Raw genomic sequence first — 12,527 nt, forward strand, 5'->3', positions numbered from 1 at the left:
ACCCTTTAGGATTTACATTGTATCCCACCATTACTGTTCAAGGGATTACTAGGCCTAACGAGGGTATTATCCTCTAATATTTACAGTGTATCCCTCTATTATCAGTCAAGGTATCCCTAGTCCTAATGAGGGTATTCAAAACCAGCCTTTACCATGTATCCTGCCATTATCGGTCAAGGGATTCCTAGGCCTTGTGATTTTTCCTGAGACCACCCTACTCAGTTTCAAAACCATCCGACAATCTAGCTCAACCAAGTAAGAGAAACCCCATCACACCACGACTATCTATAAATGGCAAGGCAAGGCTGAAAACCAATGTCATGCTTGGAAAAAACCATGCCAATGGCAACAAGAGAACCAAATACACACATGCATGTACCATGCATGCCAAAAATAACAAGGAAATCATACATGCTACTCGATACCTGCAAGTAATCCTGTCATAACCGCTTGATCCTGCTCTTCCTTGCTTGATCTTTGCTTCCCTTTACTTTCTTGTCCTTCCTTTGCCTCCCTTCCTCCAATGCTAGAGTGATCCAATAATACTCTAAGTGTATGAGAGCATGAGAGAGTAGAGAGAATAGAGAGAGCGCTCCAAAACTGAACTGACAAAAGTTAAACTAACATAAGGTTGTCAATTGATCCTTAGAAGCCTTTTTATTAATGAGGCCTCTATTTTCTTCATTTTCCATCATTTTTCCTTCATTTTCCTCCTCACATGCAACCTGTGACCTTTCACCTTCCTTTTCTGCTATTTTTTTTCATAAATAAAATTCCAATTAATACCTCTTTGCCTTTTCAAAGGCTTTGCAATATCCTTTGCTGATTTCCTTAGCCATAATAAACCAAATGAACACCCACACTAAGATGTTTTTCCCAACATTCAACTTGGAATAAGTGTCCCCTGACCTTGGTCTTATTTTTCCTTTATTAACTTTATTACATGGATTTTTAACCTGGGGTTGTTATAGGATCTCTAACCTTCAACTTTATTACAAAAGTGAAATTTACAATAAACGAGTAGCCCTGACCCTCTGGTTCGACTCCCTCCATAAACAAGAAAAAATCACCACAACTATAAATTGGTTGTCTTGCCACTAGAATTCTGGTGTTGGTTTGTGTCACCAAGTTTTCTAATTGTAGCAACAAAAGTCACCAAATTTCGTGTAGACCCAACTCTTTAGTCCATTCGTGCAATTTATTTTGTCGCAAACTCGCCCAAACTCTTTTGTAGCTAGCTCAAACTTCTATTTCGTCTTGCTTTCCTTGCAACTTCCTTATGCTCTAAATAAATGCTTCTCCATTTTATTTATATGGTGAGATGGAGGTAAGTGAACCATCACGTCAGTTCACCTTCATGCTCGTTCGCCTGTCTATTCATCAATTCACATGTCGGCTCGCCATCACAACTCAACTCATTCCACATATCGTTCCAATGATGCATCCTTTCATACTTTCCACGGGTGGTTGCTCGCTTGGGTCGATGCCCTTGTGGCACCCAACGCCCATTCCACCATGCTTGATATCTTTGAGTCGTGTGCCCCTTATGTCTTGCATCCTCTCCATCACATTTTGGCTCACTTAATTAGAAACTTCCTTATTTAGTTGATTGTGCCCAAAGCTGACTCGACCATAATCGAGCGTGCCCTCATCTTGCTAATCAAGGTGCCACACTATTTGGCTCCATCATCTACTACAACCAAGTGACTCATCCTTGTCACATCATGTAGTCCCTCACCGACATGGACTTGCTTCATTGCCAAACTCGTCTTAGCCAAATTCTGCCTTGGCATGTACTCGCTCGTGCACAAGTCCTTGATTGGAAACCACAAAATGTTTCATTTTATGTGATATAAATGTTGCAAATCATGTGATGGGGATGTCACCCATTGTGCACATTCGATTAAATGCACGCTCAACTCCAGGGCCTAATAGGTATGTAGCTATATGTATTATGACATTTTTAATAAAATTAAAGATAAAAATATTTCTATATATAGAGATGTGAAATATATATAAAATATAAATAAATCCACCTTACTATATAAATTAAAATAATGACGATTTATATTCATAACATGATATTCCATAATTCCATTTCAATTAATAAACATATAAAAACTCTTGTTACAATAAGAATATCTCTATATATAGAGATGTAAATTTTATATAATATAAATGATATTATAAAGACGCAGTGTATATCCTTCTTAACCTAGGATCTATTTAAGTGTTGAGAGGGATCAAATCACTCGAGGTGCAAACATTTTCTCAAGTTTTACACTCAAAAATAGATTTGCACCTAAAATATATCTCTCCATGTGCAAATATTTTCTCAAATTTTACACTCAAAATAAATTTGCACCTGAAAAAAATTAATTCCTCTAAAAATTAATAAATTTAAAATTGAGATAAATCTATATTAATATTTAATTATTTATAAAATAATTAATATGTTAAAAATACACTTATAAACATATATCAAACACAAGAATATTATCATGTAATGGTTGATTGTAACTAAGTACATGGGACAATTACATCTCTGTCCATTATTAGTTCCTGCGAAAGGCCAAGGGACTAATTTTGGGTCTCACAATATGTTTTTTTCATGATTTTGAAGGTCTAACCTAGGAATCTAAATTTCTTCATTATATATAAAAATTTAAAAACACATTATCTCAAATTTAATTGGAGAATAATTTCTAAGACTTATTGCAAACTTCTGGCACTCCCAATGTAACTTTTTTCGAACTAACCTAAGTTTTGAGGCAATGTATTCCAACTTCGCTCTTCCCAATTTTCTTTAACTAAAGTTTCGAGGCAATGTATTCCAACTTCATTGCTCTCAATTTACTTTAACCGAAGTTTGAGGCAATGTATTCCAACTTCGTTGCTCCCAATTTTCATTAACCAAAGTTTTCAAGTGTTGTATTCCAATTTTAATATTTTAATATTTTAATAGTTTTCATTACTTTCAGTTAAGTTATGAATTACATTTGCAATTACAAACAAAGAAGTTTTACTGCTACTTACGCATAACACTTGACACCTTGCCAAGTGCCTCCACCTCTCACTGGCAACAACACCTATCACCTTGCCTAATGCATCTGCCTCTTACCTGCAACATTAGTTGTAACTTGTCGCCTCTTACCATTACTTGTCACTTGCCATTGCTTATATCTCATTTGCCTCATTTCCTTATTCACCCCCTTTGCTATCAATATAAAGATGCAACATCATTTGGCAATCAATGCTACAAAAGCTAGTTGATGCCAAGCTCCAAATCTAACAAACATGTAACCATATCAAAGTGACATTGCTTATATCTCATTTACCTCATTTCCATATTCACCCCCTTTTCTATCAAGATAAAGATACAACATTGTACGACACTCACTGCTACAAAAAGCAATTGTTTCCAAGATCCAAATCTAATAGACCTGTAACCATATCAATTCTTCAACATACCATGCTCACAACACCACTCACCTTATCAATCATTGAATTACTTGACCTGCCTTACCAAGCATTGAATTAATTGGCTAGAGGAGCAGGGAAACACATTTATAGAGTGCAAGGACAACCTCATCACACTTAGACTACTACAAAATGAGTAAGTAACTATCCTCAATTGTCTTAGATTTTGGATGTTGCAATATTCCAAGGCTATGTGAGATTTTAGACATCGCAATGACTAATAGTACTATAGAGAGTAATAATACTATTTTTTAAAAATTATTTTACATCATTGTTGCTTGTCAAACTGCTCTATTTATGAGTGATGAACTTTTTGAGCATATGAAACACCACTATCTTTGTTAAGTATGAACTTTATGAGCATATGAAACACCACTTGACAATGGTCTCTTAGAAGCAATCCATTTAGCATATTATGCAAAACCCAATAATAGATAAATTTAGATAGGTATTACGACTTGTTTTCTTACACACACTTCCTTTCATTCAAGGAGCAATTCGTTTAGCATATTCTGCAAAGCCCAACATAAGATAAAATTAAATAAATATTTTGGCTTGTTTGCTTGCATGTCATCTCCTTTATTCAAAGAGGAGTGACCACTGCTCTTCCTTGGTATTGCACTTCCTTGGTGGAGTGATTTCCCATATACTAGAGCCCATATCCTTTATTGGCCTTGGTTAGTGAAGGTTATGGGACGTTCTTTCCTATGAGTGTCATGCCACTAGCTTGGGCCAATATTGTCTTGGATTGCCTATGATAGGAGTCTAAGACAATCTTGGATAGTCTGGATTAGATGCCATGCCCAAGACTTCCTTGGATTCATGTACAAATCCAATGCACAATTCCCTGGTCATGTTAAGGGTTGATAAGTCACCCAACCTCCACGTGTAGGATGTAGAATGCACTTTTTTTTTTCTCTCTGTGCAACTACAATTTAACCAATCTAATATGTAAAACACTAATTATAATCAGGAAATTAAAAGCACCAAAGTTTTTATAGCAATAAGAGATATTTCATAAATTTTCATATGAACTCCCACTCATAAAATTGGCTATTAATGTGGGAATATTCCAAATCAGAGAATTGGTAAAACTAATTTAATCTCTAGCGGAAGAAAAACCTAAGTTAAAACCTATAAGTTCTTATTGTAAAGAAGCAATCCTATGATAAAACAGTCAACCTAAGGTTAGATGCAAATTGGGTTTCCATGAACTCTAATAAATCTAAGATTCAATATACTATGGCATAACTCCCAACCCCACTCAGGCTTATGTTGTTTCTAAGTCCCAACCCAATGAACATTTGGATTGGATCTCTTCACATAAACATAATTAAAATGACATATGTTCACAAAATTTGAATTCAATGCACTGACTTGATCAATATCAGATGGATGTTTTTGAAGATGGAAAGTGAATACCAACAATGCCAAAGCATGCAGTTGGTTCATATTCACTGCAAGTTGGCCTTGCATCATCCTCCCACATTCATCACACATGATTTGTTAATGACTGGTTATGACCTTCAACTATGGCAACATTCATACAATAGAAAACGCCCCTCCACCTCTCAAGATAGATAAATTTATAAATCTCATTACATGGGCCTATCCTTGGCATCTTGTGTAAGACCCAAGGGAGTTATATATAGTGAAAGGAAGCTTTCAAGTTATGATTTTGCAAAGAAATTAATTTTTACCTGTTTATCATCCCATATTAACAACCTCTTTGCACTCTATATAGGTTGGCTGAAATTATTCTGCTTCTGCCAATGAAAAATACATATGTGGGATGCATGTACTCTCTTGTGAGTGTAGGTAGCCAAATAAATAGACCTTATGAGCTGCAATTGTGTGTAAGTAACATAACTAACATGCCTTCAAAGCTGCAACAGTGTGGGAAGCCGAAGCACTCTGGCACATTAGTCGAACAACTAGGGTCAATATGTACATATTCGGGTTGTCTATGCCAAAAGGTCCTAAACATTGTCTAGGTTGCATTCTTAACTAGATCATAGAGCTCGAGATGTTGAAGTAGAAAATGCGAGATTTTTCATATAGCCATCCACTTGACCAAAAAAAATGCCCAATTGTTACTCGTCAGCTACCTCTATGTCTTCCAAGGTTGTTTAGTGGTAGAGGCATGGTGGGGTCGACATCTAATGTAGTTAGAAATAAATATCTTCAGATGTATTAAAACGTAAGTTCAAATTTTGCAAAGAAACTTATGGACATGATGTGGTACAATTGAGTCATTGCGTTATTTGTTGCATTGTTTTTAAGTGAAGGATTGCAGGTTTCATAGCTTCAATATGACATAAATATTTCTCTGTGTAATGGTTTTTTGATTGACAAGCGCTTTCTCTCAGTGGAGAACCAACTACTTCTTTCTCTCCTGATTACACAAGTTCCTCGATTTGCATCTCCAATTGGTTTTCAAAAGCTGATCTCATGATCAATTCGATTTTCATATGGTGATATCCCTTTTGTAGGTTTATGTCTATTGATGCAACTGTTGCTTCATATTTTTCATAATGGATTCATGTCTTTGTAGAAATTTTGAATAATATGACAGATATTCACAAAGATTATCCTGATTATACACTTATAAGAGGAACATGCATAATACATAACCTCCTCTACGTTTATCATCAATGTACAGAAGCAGAAACATTCACAGGCGCACATAGAAGCATCAATCACACATATCAACACAGTATTCTCCCGGGGAAAGCATCTCGCTAAAAACCCCAACTATCTGTATATTATATTGATTGAATCATGTAACAATACATAATACAATACTCATCCCAAGTACTCAGTACTATCTCCTCATGCTACACACAATACAGCTCAGATTTGATCTCCAAATCTCCCCCGCTGCTTGCCTGCCTCCACTGCACAATACCTGCAAGAGAATGAATGAGAATGGCTGATCCAAACTCCTATTTACCTTGTGAAAATCACCCACACTGTAAATCACGTGAGCACAAGCTATATTTCACTTGGTATTGGCCCACACTACTTAGAGATCATTGGCATAACTCAATCCCATGCATGTGCACAATCTCATGCACAACTGATAGCAATCTCAACGTCTAACACCTGTCTCCACTTAACTGTACATGCATTGAGTTAACTGATGTATTCTTCAGTTGTATTATGAGTTAATAATTAGTGAATTAATTAATAACTAATTCACACAACTCATCACTTAGTCTATTGATCAGTTAGACTAAATACAACTAGTTCAACTAAGTCAAACTGAACACAACTCCATTAACTGCTCATCCAACTCCACAGAACTCAACCACATGAGTTCTAACTGATGTCCTGCATGCAATAGCTCAACTGACTCACAAAGAAAGCGTATTTCCTTCTGACATCTGCATGTTCCACATCTGTAGCTCAAACTGAAGTGCTCCAAGAGGATAAGATAAAGTTTATAGTCTAAATATTATTATGAGACAATAATATTTGACTTTTCTATTTTTGACTAGCAGTCTAAAAATAGACTCTGATCACTCCTACTGTGATCACTCCTACTGTGATCCAAAAATAGACTTTGCGCCATAATTTGCCTGCGGGCCCACTTAGTGAAGGCAACTCCTTTCCACTAAGATCCATCATCTTGTTGCATTCTCAACAAGCATTTATTGTTGCACACTTTTCAACACTCCCTCTCAACAAGAAAGGCTTCCTCTCAAACCCGATCCTGAAACTTTGGAATGTTCTGCATGCAACACATCTGCCCGGTCCACTTTGCTCCAACAACACTTGGAACAAAAACACTCCCAATTGACCACTCTGTTGGGCTAGGAACATACTCTGATGCTGAAGCTCTACATGTTGTTGATAAGTGCTCCCTCTCTGACATCTACGCTACTGCAACATCTCCATGCATCTCGCACCATTGCACACCTCTCTGTGCCACCTAGCACTGTGCAAAACACTTGTGCCTCTCGCATTGCTGCAGCCTGCATGCTATGCGTTGTCCTGGGATTCCCTGCACTGTCGCTCTCTCTGCCGCTCCATCCACATCTATCTCTACCCAATCAGTCAGTTCCTGCTACTCCACATCGGGGCTCCCGTAGCAAGATCTCATCCAAGAGGTTGGGTACCTCAAGGATCCTACCCCTCCTCCTTGGGACGATCAATCCACATCACCCCACCTCCTACTTGGAGGTATGGCTGCATGCGATCCCTCAGCCCACCTGGCTCGAAGTTTCCCCCTACTGGAGGTCTCTGCATGAGTAGATGTCTCTACTCGATCTCCTCTCAGCTTCCCTTATTGTGGCTGCTCCACAACCTCCTGAAGCTGCTGCACCAATCGTGGCTCCTCCACAATCTTCTGAGACTTCTTCTGGCTCTGCATGTTGAGAGGTAATATACGCTCCCTCTCAACCACCAAGTCTCCATCAGTTGCCTTGTTGCTCAAGGCTTTGCATGCATCTTGAACCTCAAGAGCATACAGGTTCTTGACCCGTGAACCAATCTGCTTCACCTGTCTAGTGATGATGTGTCTAAGGAAAACCTTTCCCTTACTGAAGACTACATCATAGCCTCTGTCTTCCAGCATCACGATCGACACCAAGTTTCTCTTCAGTCCTGGTGCATACTCAACATTGGTCAAGGTAAGGCGAGCTCCATGCTCCCTCTGAAAAATAACCGTGCCTACACCTGAGACACTATACTTCTCATCATTACCCATCCCTATGAGTATCTGGAGATCTTTCTCCTCCAAAGTACTGAACAAACTTTTGTCACCGATCATGTGGAAAGAAGCTCCACTGTCAAGAAACTAACCACTTCCCACCATGGATGAAACCATGCATGCGAAGAGTGTGAAGTCCAACTCAAACTGTGAAGCAAGTGCCTCACCTTCAGATCCTTCCCCAGATCCCTTCTTGGATTTCTTCTTTGGGCAATTAGTAGCATAATGGCCCAACTCATGACAACGGAAGCATCGCACCTTCGACTTGTCAACCTTCTTCCCATCACTGGAAGAATTGGATTCGGAAAGAGAAACCTTCCCCTTCCCCTTCTTCGCCTTACTCGCTAAGGCACAGTTCTCCTCATCATGCATAGATGAAGAACTGTCTCTGGTGCGCCATCGAATCTCCTCTTGCACAAGATCTGACCAAAGTCTCTCCCATCCTGGCAATTTCTCCCTTCCATTCACCGAGTCCTGGTAGCTATGCCAACTCTTAGGAAGGCCAAGGAGTGCTAGACTCATCATATCCTCATCCTCAACAGTTACCCCCAAACTTCCCAGCTCATCCCGGCATTGGGTGAACTTCGTGAGATACTGGGGCATACTGTCTCCATTCTCACACTTAATGTTTCCGAGTTTTATCCTTGGGTGCCATTCCACAGCTCAAAAACTCCTGCTGTGATCACTCCTGCTGTGATCACTCCTGCTGTGTTCACTCCTGTTGTGGTCACTCCTGCTGTGATCACTCCTGTTGTGATCACTCCTGCTGTGGTCACTCCTGCTGTGATCACTCCTGCTGTGATCACTCTTGCTGTGATCCAAAAATAGACTTTGCGCCATAATTTGCCTGCGGGCCCACTTAGTGAAGGCGACTCCTTTCCACTAAGCTCCATCATCTTGTTGCATTCTCAACAAGCATTTCTTGTTGCACACTTTTCAACAGTCTTGTTATTTTTTTGAACTTCATCACTGAACAAGGCACTTGAAGCATTTGTAAATGGTGATGACCTTATAACTATGTTACTTGATTTAGCGATTGAGGATGTGCTTTTGTGTGTTGGTCAATTATAGAATAATAGGCTATAACCAGGGCAACTTTATTGAAATGATGATTGGATTTCCTCGAGAGCTCACCCTTTAGTATCAGGCATCTTTAATGTAACAAATACAACAACAAAAGTAGCAACAAGAGCATAAATCCAAAAAGTCCTTGCAACTAATACACACGATCTTTTTAGACTGCTTTTGGGAAAAAAATTGGAGATACAAAAGGAATATCTTAAGATTTGTTTTAATCTTGTTGGAATAATCAAGCTAACCATTTTAAGGAAAAGCACATTAAAATCATAAGTTAAAAAATGAGAGGCAAACTGCCACACCCTAAAAGCCTAACTTTTCCTATAAAATAATAATAAGATAACACAAATCTAAGTGTCTCATACTAATTTATTATAATACAAATCCAAGTGTCTCATATTGATGCATTTCTAAAATTAAAATTTAAAATAATATATATTCATAACTCTACATGTTTTATGTTTCCTATTCGTGATTTTTTAATATTTATCGTTTTTAATACAATGTTTCTGCGTATCCAAATCTATAGTTTCAAAGAATTCTTTCTATGCAACACAAGCTTATACAATACTCTTTTTACCAACAAAATATACAATGTTTCATTTAATACCTAACAGAGGTATGGAGCACTCAACACAAGAATCTAATGAGATGAGCATTGAACAAATATAAAGCATTCAATACCCAATAGATGTCTAGAGTCCTAAATGCAAAAACAAAGCATGAGGCAATGTAGATTTGAGAAGCCAATATTTCTGGAGCTATAGCTTGATTAATGCACGGGCCAATATATGTCACCCATTGGATTTTGTACTTGCTAAAATCCAATGAGTAGCATATACTACCCCTTGTATTAATGAAGCTATAACTCCAAAAATATTGATCGCTGTAAATTTAGCATGGAACTTCTAGCACAAAGAAGCATATAATAATACCGAAACAATGGTTACCGTTTAGAAAGATGAAATTTCAGTTTATTTGAAACATTATTATGCCTACTACTTTAGTTTGACCATCTATTACTTTAGTAACAAATATTAAATAATTTTCAATTTTGTAAAGTAGAACTTTACAATTTATTTATTTTATTTATTGCAAATTTTTTTATCAACATTTATCTGTAATGCTATTGGGTGTGATTTTGATAATCTTATTGCTCCATGCATACTAAATCGTGCTTGCACAATAATCAACCATCGTACACACTAAGTCATACGTCTATAGGACAGAAAATGCGATAACGTAAAACCAAGGAATTTTCAAGACAATGTAAACGTGTTCCATGTTAATTCAACACACAAAGTACTAAGCTTGACTTCCAATTGATTTTTAAAACATATTCCTATACTCTTGTGTGAGATGTAAACGACAAATTTGCGTTGAGTCAAAAGGTAGTTTTCAATTAAATTTATACAAGATAGTTTTCAAAGGTGTATTTTGGAATTAGTTTTACTAACAAAATTATCTAATTATTATTTTGGAAATATTTTTAAAATTTAACTATATATATTTTAAATACAAATTAGATTTTTAAAGAAATTTTTTAATTATTATTTTATTAACAAAATTATTTAACTTATCTTACAAATTAATTTAATAACAAATTTATTATGTATTTCAAATTTATTTACTCATAAAAATATTTTTATTGGAGATTTAACAATTTTATTTATATATTATAGATTTATTTGTGTTGTATCTCTTTTATCATCTCAATGAGTCAATAGTTGTAATGTGAGATTTATCATTGTTAAGTTTTCACAACATCTCAAAATCATAATTATTATAGAATATTCCAATTATACAAAGTGATAAGATTGTCACTTATAATAATAAATATAAATCATATAGGAATAACCAATTCGAAAACAAAAGATATATTGTATGAGAAAACCTTAATTTCATTCGAGTGGGTGTGTAATCTTCTTCTTCTTCTTTTTTTCGTCGGCTTCGGAGAATGCAATATTTCTTTAAAAAAAATCAATTATTTTTTAATCAATTTGTTTACATATGCAAATCCAACTTTCCAATATACGCATATCATCAACCAATCAAAAATCTATTATTATTGTTTTTGGATAGGATTGGATTCCCCACGATAGTGACAATATTGAATTATAAATAACCAAATATCTCAATTTACCATGAAATCTAATTTGACCAAATTCTAAACTCTAACACTAATTTAAATTTAATAATTTTACTTTAATTTAGTTACATTTAAACTAAACAACTAACATTAACTATTATAGTTTATAGAAAAAGAAGAATTTGATGAGAAATGGTTACTGCCGTGTTCACTCCCTCCCTGAGAAAGAGTTAGTGCAATCTTTCTTAGTTAATGTACAGAGAAGACCTTTAGTAGATTGTGAAAAATATATAATAGACTCTACTTGTTGGTTGGGGGAGCTTCAATGCCTGAAAAAAGTGAAACAGGTCGGGAGGGATGACATGAATTTCGCCACTAAAGTTGCCCTTGTATTAATTCATAATAATTAATTATTGTAGCGACAATTCATGCAAATATGTATTGCAGTAATTTGAACGCATTTATCATGCTTTATGGCATCTTAGTTGCCCCGGATATGGCCACAAATTTTAGGCATGGGACAATTAATATAGTCCATAGAAGATTCATTCACAATGGCGGTATCATCACACACATGACATTGACCAGAAGGTTCCTTTAAATCATTAGAGCATTGGCTAACAATAAAGTTATGTGCCCACCAAAGAGATAAGCCTTCCCCATAAATAATGAGCCCCTTTTGACAATTGTTAGGAAAGGGAAATAAAAGCATATTAAATTGCATGGCCCATGTACCACCACCTACTCAACCTAATAATAAAAGTTGTGTATAGGACTTTTTATAAACTATCCTAACCTTTGTAAGTTATCTTGAGATTTCTAATTTATTCCTATATATATGATATAAGAATTGGGTAAATAATTAAATAACCATTTATCCATAACTCAAGCTTTGGCACATAAAATAGGATTTATTTATATTAAAAAATCTTTATTATATATTACAACTTGCAGATGGACATGCTGATAAGCTTAGGCGAAGAGAGGGAATCGTGGGCAGATAGTAATGAATTAATAGTGGGGCAACTTTAATACAACTTTATAATTATGGTTCACATATCTACACCACCTTTAAAGGAAAGTTTACACGTGGATATATTACTTTTTCTCGAGGTTGGTTTCCATAAGATTCGGTTCAGTTTGATTTTACATACCAGTTATTTTCGA

Source organism: Pinus tabuliformis, chromosome 2_1 (genome assembly GCF_031772625.1).
Source record: "Pinus tabuliformis cultivar Carrire ecotype Pingquan chromosome 2_1, CPIR1, whole genome shotgun sequence".
Lineage (NCBI taxonomy): Eukaryota > Viridiplantae > Streptophyta > Pinopsida > Pinales > Pinaceae > Pinus > Pinus tabuliformis.